Below are 13,387 nucleotides of genomic sequence, written 5' to 3'. Positions count from 1 at the left end.
ACTATTAAAGAAAATAAAACCTCCGTCTTCGCGCATGTAACACATCAGGCGCTGTTTATATTCTAGATTTACTTCAAACTTCTTGTACGTCAGCAGAGGCAAGTTGAGGAGTAGCGTACTTGTATCGACCGGACATATCCCTGACACCCTATTCTAAAATATCACATTATTGTGGAACTAATTCACGTACTTTCCATATAATTGAATACTACATTGTAAATGTGAGGTGACATAAGAAAATGACAAAAATCTCAGTAACGTGTTATGACGTCCAAACTATTGTAAATTCTGAATGAGGCTGGTAGCACTGCAGCGCGTGATAAGTGCTATATTCCCGTCTTGTGCTCAGCTTGTACGAATGTGTGATGAGATAACTCGCTTTCCAAACTAATGACTCAAGGCTCTCAAATAAGATTGGGATCATTTTCCTAAACAAGGAAAATTTCGGAGGACAATTATTCAGCACTTGCGCTTCATTGTCTTCGAAATTTTCGCTTTTAACGGGAAGCGTAAAATCTAATAGTTTCTTCTTCTTTCTTCACCGGGCGAGTTGGCCGTGCGGTTAGGAGTGCGCGGTTGTGATATTGGGTTCGAATCCCACTGTCGGCAGCCCTGAAGATGGTTTTCCGTGGTTTCCAATTTTCAAACCAGGCAAATGTTGGGGCTGTACATTAATTAAGGCTACGGCCGCTTCCTTCCAACTCCTAGGCCTTTCCTATCACATGGTCGCCATAAGATCTATCTGTGTCGGTGCGAGGTAAAGCAACTAGCAAGAAAAGCCCTTTCTTAGATTTTGGCCTACTTTGTACGACGGGAAACAACTGATTTCTTGTTTAGTCCATGTTTTCTTTCTACCAGAATTTCATCATTTCGCTGTGGTTTCTCTTCCTCACTTCTGGCAGCTGTTTACGGCCATTTCATTCTGCTCTTCCTGGAACCCATTGAATTTTTCCATCATAGCTCAAAACATATCTCTGCTGCAGGTCTCGTCAGGATTTATGCCAACGTCCTTTTTTTGTTTTTCTACCCACTTTGTAGTTACTTTTTATCTTGGTGATGTGGAAGAAGATTTTCTTCGTTAGTCGATTCTCGTTCATTCTCGTGAGGTGCCCATAAAACTTCAATCTCCTCTTACATATGCTATCTGTAATCTTCTCTTACCGTAGCCTATAGACCTTCATTTCTCCTCTTTCTCCATGCGCCGTCATTTCCTTTTCGGGCCCTGATATCATTCATAAGATTTGTCTTTCTTTCTTCTCTAGCGCTTCCTTTTACCCTCTCTTGTTCAGTATCGGACATTCTGAACTGTAGAGCTCCTCTGGATTGACAACCGTGGTATAGTGTCTAATATTCGCCCTTTAAGAATCGCTCTCTTTTCGTATCTATTCTGCATTAACCTATTGGCTAGCTCCATCTATTTGGTCATTCCTTTATTTGCATCTTTATCAATCCATTCACCATGATATTTAAATTCATACGACCTCTTAATTTTCCCATGCCTTGTTTCTGCATGCTTTTTTGGAATATGTTTGTATTCCATTTGTTCCGAGTTTTCGTATGAGATCCTGAGCCCTGTTTTGTCTACGACTTCGTGTAATTTTTCAAACATTATTTGGTCTTCTTCTCTATCTTTTGTTAATAGTGCCATGTCATCAGCGAACGCTAAGCAATCCACCTTCACACCCTGCTTCTTTCATCGTATTCCTCATGTTCTCATTATATTTTCCAGGACGATGCTAAACGGAATCGGCGATAGTCCGTCTTCTTGCCCGCCCCTGTCTTAATCTCAAACGGCTCCGAGATTTTCGCACGAAATTTAACTTCGGAGATGGCTTCCGTTAGTGTTTGAATTATAACTGCCCTCGTTTTACTATAATTTACAAATTCTTCCAATACATTGAAGAGTGTCTGCCGGTCGATGGAATCATAGGCTTTTTTGAAGTCAACGAATAAAACTACAGTGTTTCTACCTCCTTTAGCTCTTACTTTCAGGATCCTTTTCAGACTAAAGATCTGTTCCACGCAGGACCTTCCCTTCCTAAAACCGCCTTGAAGTTCACCTATTTGGCGATCTACATGTACTTCTACTATGTTCAGTACCCCCTTGGAAAGCAATTTATATGACATAGGTACTAGCGAAATTCCTCGGTACTTGTTTTGGTCGGTGCGTTCTCCCGTCGTATGGATCGGGTGTATAAGGGCATATTTCCAGTCATTGGGGATTTTTCATTTTCCCAGATATCACAGCTTAAACGATGTAAGTTCTTCGATGCCTTATCTCCTCCAATTTTCCACATTTCAGCTACTATCCTATCTTCACCTGGAGCTTCATTGTTTTTGAGTTCTTTGATGATTTCCTTTATCTCCATGAGGCTTGATGATTTTGACTGCGGATTCACCTTCGATGGTTTTTCGAATTTCAGCCTTTCCGCAGTTCCTCGCTGTTTAAAAAGTTTCGAAATAATTGGTAAAATTGGCAATTCTCCTTGTTACTCAATGCTAGTGTGCCATCTTTCCTTTTTGAAACAAATACTTGCGGGTTGGTAATATTGTAATTCTTCCTTAAAATTTCTGTAGAATTCTATGGTGTTATTTTTCTTGAAGTCTTCTATGTTTTCTAACTTGTTTTCATCATACTGCCCCTTTCCTCATCTGATGATCTTGGTAGTGGCTTTAATTTGTTATCCGAAGTAATTTCAGTGCTCTGTCGTTTGGATAGAGTACCATTTCTTCTACGATGTTAGTCTCTCGTAAAGAGCGTCATCACATCGTTTGTACCATCATCTGTGTTTTATTTTCCTTTCTTCGTTGCCCCAAATTTCCGGCCGCTTTTTTTTAACGGTTCCCCGATTTCCTTGTAATTGTTCGTATTCAATTTTGACAAGTTTTCTTCATAAATATATATGGCGGGTGGGTGTGTAAAGTGCGTTAAGTCGAGAAATGTCGTGAACTGAGTTGATAGTGGCATTGAACAGAGGAGAGCGAGCTGCTTGCGCGTGTATAGTGCGTTATGTCATATTGTGTACGGCTATGAAGTTATTGAGTTGTGTAATAATGTGTTAAACTGACTTCGGCAAGACTTCGGGTGTGCAAAGTGCGTTATGTCATTTTAGTTGTGACCAGTAGCGGAGATTAGGGGGGCGAGGGGGGCTAGTCCCCCCACCGCACATTTTGGAGGAAATATTACATGTTTTTCGCATTTTATCCGATTGAAACTAGGAATTATGGGAGTTATTTAAAAAATCAATTTGTACAATACCTGCTGCCTTCTCAACTATTTTTTACTTTATTTTCTTTAATTATTAACAAAATTATTGGCGGAAATACGCACAAAATGTCGTTCGTCCCGTCTAACCGATTTGTACAGCGCCACAGCAAGTACTGGAGTCTTTGCATGTGCTCTGAGGAAGGGTAGCAGTGGTATATTGGAATTTATTTATTTATTTATTTATTTATTTATTTATTTATTTATTTATTTATTTATTTATTTATTTATTTATTTATTTATTTATTTAATGGATCTCCTCCAATTTATCTCGGCAGTTTTTCACAACATTTACAAGGAGATTCCCTCGCCAAGCACAGTAAGAGACTTGCACCCTGACACTCTCAATGATAGCGACAATGAACAACACCATGTCGTGTGAATATAATGTTACTGTCGACGAAATGTGACATTTTGTGAGATGAGCTGTATTTAATCAAACACTTACGAACAAATTACGAGTAGCTTATGTAAATAATATTTATATCAATATTAATATTGTATATTCTAAAACCATGCAACTTCATCGTGTTTTCGTCGACGATAAGTTCCCTTCTTCCAAAAGTGTACTCAGTTGTCTCATCTTTCCTTTTTGAAGTAGTGTATTGATGTTGAATATTCTTGGCAGATGTTATCGCTTAGGCCTTATTATCTGTGAAGAGGTTCGAATATGCTCCGACTCTTCCTTACATGACGTTCCAGTCTCTTCAGAATCCAAAGGCCTAATTTCTCCACTCTTCGTGAATTTCAGGACCTCAGAATTTCCGTTTCCGATTTCCCCCTGTAATAGTTGTCACCGAAGACGTTCTCATCACTTTAATTGTTGAACTCATTGAACAAACCGGAGATCCTGTTGTTATGAAAGTAGAAATGTATTTGTAAGGCCCAGAGCCCTTTTCTCTGAGAGTTTGGTGTCTCTCCAAGCCTTTGTGAATCTCTTGTTTATCCACAAGCCGGTGGTTTCAACTGGTCAACACCACTTGGAAAGGACTGAGTCTTCCACCAGCTCTCCAGTTCCACCGTCTAAGAAACTAGAGGTTAGAAAGATGGTGTTATTTATTGTATTTTTTTACTTTTGATAACTGCAGTTAACAATAGATTTTAAATCACATAAAATATTTGAAAACATGCAGTAGAAAATCAAATAAAAAATTAAGTGTCGGGAAAAAAGCTTTAGGGTAATACACAAAATTTAATTCTTGTAAGTGATTAGAACCGGTCTAGAAAGCCAGGAATAACGGCCAAGAGGATCCGTCGTACTGACCACACGACACCTCGTAATTTGCAGACCTTCGGGCTGAGCAGCGGTCGCTTGGTAGGCCATGGCCCTTCGGGGCTGTTGCGCCATGGGATTTGGTTTGGATTTTAACTGATTCGAAATTGAACATAGGAGGGATGGCCCGAAAGCAGTACCAAAGGTATTATTGTAAAGAAATCAATCTTCCCGGAAACGTGAACCGCCAAAATGAAGATCACCACAGTAGGCAATAGTCCGTAGGGATTGTTCATCTGACTGTACGGGGTCTTATAATACTGTATTCTATATTACTAAATTTTATACCAAATTTAAGTCGTGATTTCATTTGCAGTTGTAGGCAGTGACTTAACTAGTAAGTCAAGACACGACCCATGCGCAAACAGTTCCGCAAATATTCCTAGTTTAGTCTTAACTTGATGGGTCATTTGGAAACTGCTGAGCAAGCTCGTTGCGCATTTCCTTCGCGTGGCTGAGAACTTCCATACGGGAGATGGTGGGTTCGAATTAACTATCAGCAGCCTTGAAGATGGAAATGTTGTAGCCAAGGTTTCCAATATATATATATAAATGTCAATTTACATAACACTTCCGCTGTCGAACTATACAAACCTACCATCTTGGCAAGTAGCTCATTTATTATACAATATTTCATTGGAAATACATAATACATTCTTAAATGTAGGCTATTAGGTTTTAATATGAACAGGCAGAAGAAGTAATCATGGATACGCTCATGGGCTTGAATTTATTTTTACAGTTAAGCTTATTTGAGGTAAGAGTAGAGTTGTATACAGTCCAACAGTAACTCCATTAATAAATGCACTGTAAATAGCTTTAATAACAACTTGACGAGATATTTTATAACTAATGCTAGAATTAACTTTCCCTGAAGGTAGACTGCTTAACAAACGAAACAAGCAACCAGCTTTGTATGCCCTCTTAACGTAAAATTGCAGTGCACATAATTAAATACACGTCTGTCTCTTCCATCTACTTTTCATTTTCGTGCTATTCGTTTAACCGTTGAAATCATTTTGCATTCTTGAAACCACTTTCATAGAATAGCCTATTATAAACAAGGTCTGTGATAAATTATTATTTTACTTTTACAATATGTGTACCTTTATATTTATTAAATTTGACCACCTACCCAGTTAATGTGAAAATATATTTCACGTTAAGGGACCGAAATGTCCAAGTCATTGTATGAACAGATGAACAGTCATTCCCCCTGAATAACTACATTTTAGAATAAAGCTATTTTGTTTCCGGACAGCTTTTCCTTATTACTGTTACACAGGTAAAAATGTAGGCTACCTCGTGCATAATAATTTTCAGTTTTAGTGTATGTCTACATGTTACGTAACAATTGTGCATAAGAAGTTTTAATCCACGCTAATTTCAAGGGAATTATTGCCTAAAATTCACCTCAGCAATGACTGTTTAGAGGAATGCACCAGTCAAATTTAGGAATAATTTTCTTTATGGCAATGAAAGGCCCCGTGTTGCTGTATGTCCCCACCTTTCAAAAGTTAATAAATTCTAGTTAAATTTTGAATTTGAATATAAGTCGAACGTTACTTTAAGGAGAGCATAATATTGCGGGCATGTTTGGCTCATGTGATATATAGCATTATATATAACTGATATACAAAATTTAGCGAAACATTAAAGGATCTTGTAACCTCAGAGAATTCAGCTGTTTCATATACGCGCACAAATAAATGTGGTTTAATATCAGTTTAATTTTCATTTTAAAATATATATGTGGAGGTAGTTAAAGAACCTTATAAACCCGCATTCAGAGACGAAAAAGAAAAGAATAATTTAGAAAAAAATTCTCAAATTACAACTTTTCGTAGAGACCAATGGCTCTGAAAATGTGTGCCTAATTTCTTCACCTACCTCAATCAGTCTATTACACACGTTGAAGTTTAAGTTAGGATTCTAAATTTCTCAAAACGTGGCTTGCAAAGTGTTCTTAGTGCAACATTACAAATAATACCAATGGCCTCTTTCTGTATTACGTGAATTTCACCAACTGAATGATGACTTATTCAAAGTATTATTCCAGTATTTATATATTTAGTATTTAGTTTCTCAACTGCTGACGTTATGAAAAAACAGTATAATAAGAAATTCATAATTCTATAACTTGCTACGTATGTACATTTGAATACTTCGAGATAGATATAATCAGATTACAACACTGTACATGATGATTTGCAGCTTCGGGTTGTGAAGGCAGATCCACACTGCAGATCACACCGTCCATCAGCTGACTGACACAACAAATGAATATCGACAGAGGCCCGCACCACCGCTCCACTGTCATGTTTAGTTGTTAATGCCACCGTTTGACGTGAAACGTTTTACTAATGAACTGATGGCATGGGGACTTGTCATTGACGTTTGACTAAATGAAAATCACAGCTCGCTCATTCCATAGCTCCATCTTCCGGAACAGAGCTGTGAGCCCTGATTCATGTTTAATGAGTACGGAACCGAGACCTCACTTTTCACTTAGCGAGAGAATCTAGGCTCGCGAAGTCCATCAGTGTTCAATTCGTAACACCTCTCTAGAAAGTTATCTGAGAACTTGAATTTCATATTTTGATGCAGTGTCGATTTTTTGTGAAGAACAATCTGGCTCTTAACTGGAGATACTCAGTACCTACACACCAGGCAAAATTAAGGAATGATTACAGTTACAAGGAAAGTTCAATGTGCTTGCATTCAAATTTGGTGATTATTAATAAAAAGAAATGCGATAATTTTCTGTATATTCCAAATAAGGTGAACAGCACCTCTCAAAAGAGTCCATATGAAACTTGGTGGAATCCCAAATTTTAACTGGAACACACATCCACAAAGACTCATAAAGTCCAACGGCATGCAGTGAGACAGCACAAATCGATGGAAGAAATGAAATCTGCAAAAATGCATACGCCATTATTATTACTATTGATAGCTCAGCTGCTAGCGACCTTAAAGTTTGTTTCAGTTTCATGTAAGGAATTTTATCAAGCGGTGAAAAGTAATAAGAAATTCTTGAAAGTGATTAGTAGTAATCAAATATACAGCAGAGCAAGCAACGTATATTTTTTAAATGAAATACGGAATGTAATAATTGTTACAAAATGTTATGCACACACTCTTTAATTTTTATTATTTTGATTAGAGGACTTTATGAACCTGTACTTGAATTTCATTATTTATCTACATGTACCAATTTGAAATAGGTCATAATTATGTAACTGAAATGCATCCACGATCACAGCAAGACATGATTGGTAAAAAGCATGTCATCTTACGGATTAAGATTACAATTCTCCCCTAGATTTTCCTTGCAGCTACTATTTTGGGCTGCCTTTAATTTTGTCCCTTATTTTAATCTCTGGCACCTGGTAACGCTGGTAACGTCTTAAGGTAAAACGTCAACTTGTACATGTAGACGGCATCCCTATGCTTTTCAAGGCAGCGGATGACATCCGAAAAGGAGAATATTGTGGTTGCTGCTTCAAACATTACGGTACCGCAGGCAGATTTCATCATCGTTCTGGAAGCTTTTGCTCTTCAGAAATACCTTGGGAGGCCCGAACAGATGGAAGTCAGGTCAAGGAAGTAGGGAAAGGAGGTCAAGAAACCGTCACTGTTACTTTACAAATGCTCCTAGCAGAATCCTCACAAAATGTGGACTCACGTTGTCGTGAAGAATAATGACACCAGACAATATACATGGATGTTTCAATAACTGATGCACAGCACGTCGATATTCTTTAGATGGTTTCGGGTATTTCTTCGCTGGTTACACAGCCAAACGATACACGCCATCCGACATGTTCTGCTAGAGAATGAAGTGCATATCTGATAATGGTAGTACATAGACGAAAAGTCTTGGTTCCCGATGAGGGTGTTACATTTTTTCACACCGAGAGTGCATTTCGAAAATCAGATGTAAGGCTTTTCAGGGGTTTGCTCTATGAAAGCAGCGTTTCGGTGAAGGCCTATCACTAGACTCATCAAAGTAAGATGTGTAAAGCCGCACCCACTGACGCTGGGATAAATGCAGGTGAATTGGGGGTTGAGTAAAAGGTTCCATTCCGAAACCGGACAGGGTACGTTGGGCCTCCTGGACGGTTAGACCGTTTTTGAGGCCAAGGAGATTTGTTTGTGCTGGTGATGTGATTACGGAGAAGATGAGGTGGGTCCGGCCATGAACGGAAATGATCTGTCGTTGCACTCGCCTTAGTACAGGAGAATGGAAAACAACAGGGAAGTGAATCATAATCATCATCATAAAAAAGTTTTCATTCCCCTCAGTGAAGTGGAGGGGCGGGACACACAGAACATAACGCCCTCTCTCTGGTGAAAGATATTAATACTACCATTATTAAAATATTTTCATTCCGTCCTCAAAGGGGACGGTGGGCCTCCTAGACGATAACTCCGTCCCTCAGACCAGGGAGATATGATACGGTGAAGGAGATGTTCGGAGAAGGTGAGAGGGTTGGCAACCGTGGCCTACACTAGGAACTGTCCCGGCATTCACCTTAGCGCACGGGAATGAAAAACCGCGGAAAACCGTTCTCAGGACAGCCGAGAGTGGGGACCAGTCCCTCTCCGTCTCCCAAATGCAGAGACGTAGAGCCACGGAAGAACCGCGGCAACCCCTTTTCTGCTTGGTTGGTGGGTCGGAGTGCAGATCTGTCGGACTAGGGACCGGCCGTGGTCACTTATAAGCCGAACCCTACTCTGCAACCGCCGAGAAGAGGTGAATTCATCATCATCATCATCATCAAAAACTTTTCGCTCCCTGAAGGAAAGAAGCGTGCCACCTAGTATGTAACGCCTACTCTCTGGCCAGGAGAGTTGCGTGCGTTGGAGAAGGAGTGAAGGCTTTGGTAGATGGGTACAAAGAGCAGTGAAGAGTTCGAAGGAGTTGGGGGGGAGTTCGGTCTCTTAACAAAATGCTTTATTGGTAAAGAATAGATGAATTTCAATCTTCTTGGTATTGAGGTGGGGTTTTCTATTTGTTATGATTTTGAACACTGAGAACATAGATTTCACATATTGCTTACATAGTATAATACAGAACAGATATCGAACATAGTAGGTCACATTCATAAAGTCTGTAAATACACAGATTTTAAAACTTTTTTAAATATACTATTTTTTACTTTTTAAAATTAAAATTTGAAACACCAATTTTACTTCTTAGGAAACAAAACAGAACGCGAACACATTTAAACAACATTGAGTACAAAGGACATCTATTTTACATGCTATGGGATGGATCAGATATTGGAGTACAGCACAGATATATAGGGCCCATCGAAAATGAATGCATGGTTAAACAACACACTGAATATACAGTAGAATATATAGGAAACCAATTTTACTTACTAACGGACAGAGAACGAGAGAACAGATGAACGGTACGTTGTAGAGGGCATTCTTTTCAATCCGGTACGTATAGAAAAAGAAAACTGAAACAACGGGGGAAAATGCAGTGAGTATACAAACGCTTAACCTAGACTAAAAGAATTTACTGTGCATTATTTTGATATATATGTGGGTACATGTGTGGTACTTCTTACCCTGGGCAATGCAATGAAGAATAGGGGAAGACGTCGACACCGACACAGGCATAGTACAGGAGGTGGAAATTTATGAATGCAGAAGGTATGGTGTTGGTAAGATGAGATTTCGGATTGCGCGCCCCTCACGGTTCGAGAGTAGCAATCACCTTAGGATGGGGGTAGGGATCAGTATAGGTGAAATGGGTTCTGGATGATGATGTGCGGAGAGAAAGGGGGAACGGAGAAAGGCGCGCTGGAAATGGACGAGGATGTAGAAAGCATTTCTTAGGAAGGTAAATATGTTATACATGTTTGCGGTAGGGTGGGTGAAAGGGAGGTCGATGGCATGGCTGGCATTACGGCGTTCTATGGATAGGAGCGAACAGTAAATATTTCGATTGGAACTGGACATTGCAGCCCAGTGGTGAAGCTATAGAAAATGGGGGCACGGCCGAAGGTTTCTTAGGTAGGGAGGAGGGAGGAATTTGACCCAACCGGGTGCCGGCTAGGCGGAAGGCGAGTTGGGCACGGGTGGCGGTCTTGGACTTCAGGTGGAGGAAGTGTTGATGGTGAGGAGTTGACCAAATGGATGCTCCGGCATTTTAGGGTCAGTTAGGTTTGGATGGGAGTGTTTCGGATGTGGATACGGAGTTGGAAAGGATCAGGAGTGCTGCTGAACTTGTGGAGGTTTCGATGGAAGAATATGGGGTGGCCCTTAGTAGGGTAAAACTTAAGTTGCCAGCGGTCACGCCTGGAGATAAAGGAGTTTAGGAAAGGTTAGACAGTGCAGCTGATGGCCTGAACGGAGTGGAGAGGAGCCAGGATGGCGGTATCGTCGGCGAACTGGAGAAGTTGGATTGGTGGAGGGGGTTGGGGAATATCTGCTACGAATAGAGCGAACAGGAGTAGGGAGAGATGACAGCCCTGAGGGACACAATGAGTGATCTGTAAAGAGAGGAGAGTTGGCGGTTAAATGAGATCTGGGTTATACGGTTACAAAGATTGGCCGAGATGAGCCAGATATTGGAAATGGGAAGAACAATGAAGTGAAATTTAAAGAAGAGTACGGGATGCCAGACGGAGGCAAATTCTAAGATGAAGTCAAAAGTGATTAAAAGGGCGAGACGATCTCGACTGTAATTTTTGGCCGTTGTTTGGACGAGGCGGAAGAGTTGATCGGAAGTGGAAAGGCCAGGACGGAAACCAAACTGGGAGGATGGGCGTAAGTGGTTGTATTTCAGGCAGGAGTGAAGACGACGGACAAGGCTTTTGTCGAGGATTTTTGGCTAGGACAGTGATAACAATTATGGGGCGGTAAGAGTCTAGATCGGATGGGGGCTTGCTGGCTTTGGGAATAAAGTGCATGATGGAAGCCGGTGTGCAGGATAAAGGTGTAAAGCGTAACCAAGAAATTTATTAGGTATGGTGAGGCCTGACGGATATCAAGGTAATCGTTTTTATCGGGACCTTGAACCATGGTCAGGACGTAATGGATTTCGGCTTCGGTGATGGGAGAGTCCATGGGTGAGGTGAGAGTATGTGAGTATTGGAGTGTAACATGGTTGGGGTGGAAGCCAGGGTTAGGTAGAGTTGGGTATCGGTGATGTCATAGTTGGGGTCTCGATGGTTGTTGAATGAATGCTGCAAGCGTTGGGCGAAAATCTCCAGCGTGTTCGTGGCATAGGGTGGAGTAACGTCACGGTGGATAATGCGGTAGTGGGAAGTGTATTTAGTACCCAGGGGACTGTTAAGTTTGCGTCAGAATTTAGCCGGATGGGTGTGGAAGGAGTTCAGCTTGATACGAGTTTGGGCCCAGGTGCGACGGAAGTGGGTTGCGAGATAGTTTCGGATCGTGCGAAGTGTTTGGCGGTGCAGGCGAAGGAAATAAGGATCGCGAGAGGAGGTAGGACTGGGAAAGTTTCCGGAGATGGACAAAGCGGGGAGCGAGTCGAGGATGGGATGGTGAGTGGAGAGTGTAAAAATGTGCGAGTGTGAAGCAAAGAAAGTAGCGGAGAGGATGAATGTGTTGAGGAAATCTACGGAAGCTTGGTTGGTAGGAGGGTGAGGAGGGTTCTCTAGGGCTTGGGACAGTTGGGCGCGGTAGGTGAGCCAGTCAGCTTTGGACAATTTGCGGATGGGTATGGAGGTTTATTTATCAGAATTCCGTTAACAGGGGCACAATATGAAAACAGCATACGGGAAATAAATCTCCACAATGGAATTAGTGGCTGCCTAAAAATTCCTAACGGAATGTCTAAGTTGCCGATGAGGCATATAATAAATCAGCGTCAGTGTTAGGGCCTGACACACACCACTTTGATGTGTCTAGTTTCAGGCCTAAGACAAAACGCTGGTAATAAAACAAACACCTGAAAAGTCTTACATCTGAGTATACCGGCGAATCACTCTCTATCCACAAACCCTATACCACTGTGACGTCACAAGGTTGCTCACGCCGCGCCGTAGAGAGGGTAATACGGCCCGGTCGGGATTTATTTGATCTTGTCTTGCACAGACATCTCTTGGATCAAGATTATTGGATTATTGGACAAAAAAATTCACACTTAATGCACGGAAGTGATTATCAAACTGCTCTAAGTTTTTCGCACAAAGCAGCAGCAACAGGAATGTAATGATTCACCAGCCACTATTCGCCAAGGGAATTAGCTGCATAAGGAATGGTATTACCGGCGCCCTCATACCTCAGCAACGGTCACTTTGTCAAAAGCAATGATCAGACTGAGACATATTGAAGAACATACAAACATACAACTTCACTTTAAATCGTTATGCCTTTCAACATTCAGTCTGGAAGCCTCTGTGTATTTGCTAACTGCTACCACACTCCTCTGTTTGTAACTAGTCCTGTGGCCTCGTTTATTCTACATACCTTAATTTAAAATCGTTAGAAACTGAGTCTAACCATCGTCGCCTTCGTCTCCCTCTACCTCTCCTGCCCTCGATAACAATATTTCATTATTCTCCTTGGTAACTTATCCTCGTCCTCTCGCTTCACATAACCCAAAAACGAAGTCCATTAATGATTATAGCTTCATACATCGAGTTCATTCCTTATTCAGCATTTATCTTCTCATTCCGAGTGCCCTCCTGCCACTGTTCACACCTGTTTGTATCAGCGATCATTCTTGCTACTTTCTTATCTGTTATTTCTAACTTATGAAGAAGATATCCTGACACCACCCAGCTTTCAATCCCGTAAAGCAATAGCGGTCTGAAAACAGACCGGTGTAAAGATAATTTCGTCCAAGAGCTGACTGTCTT

Source organism: Anabrus simplex, chromosome 2, assembly GCF_040414725.1.
Source record: "Anabrus simplex isolate iqAnaSimp1 chromosome 2, ASM4041472v1, whole genome shotgun sequence".
In the NCBI taxonomy this organism is placed as follows: domain Eukaryota; kingdom Metazoa; phylum Arthropoda; class Insecta; order Orthoptera; family Tettigoniidae; genus Anabrus; species Anabrus simplex.
The sequence above is the reverse complement of the archived record's forward strand: the minus strand, read 5'-3'. Positions refer to the sequence as shown.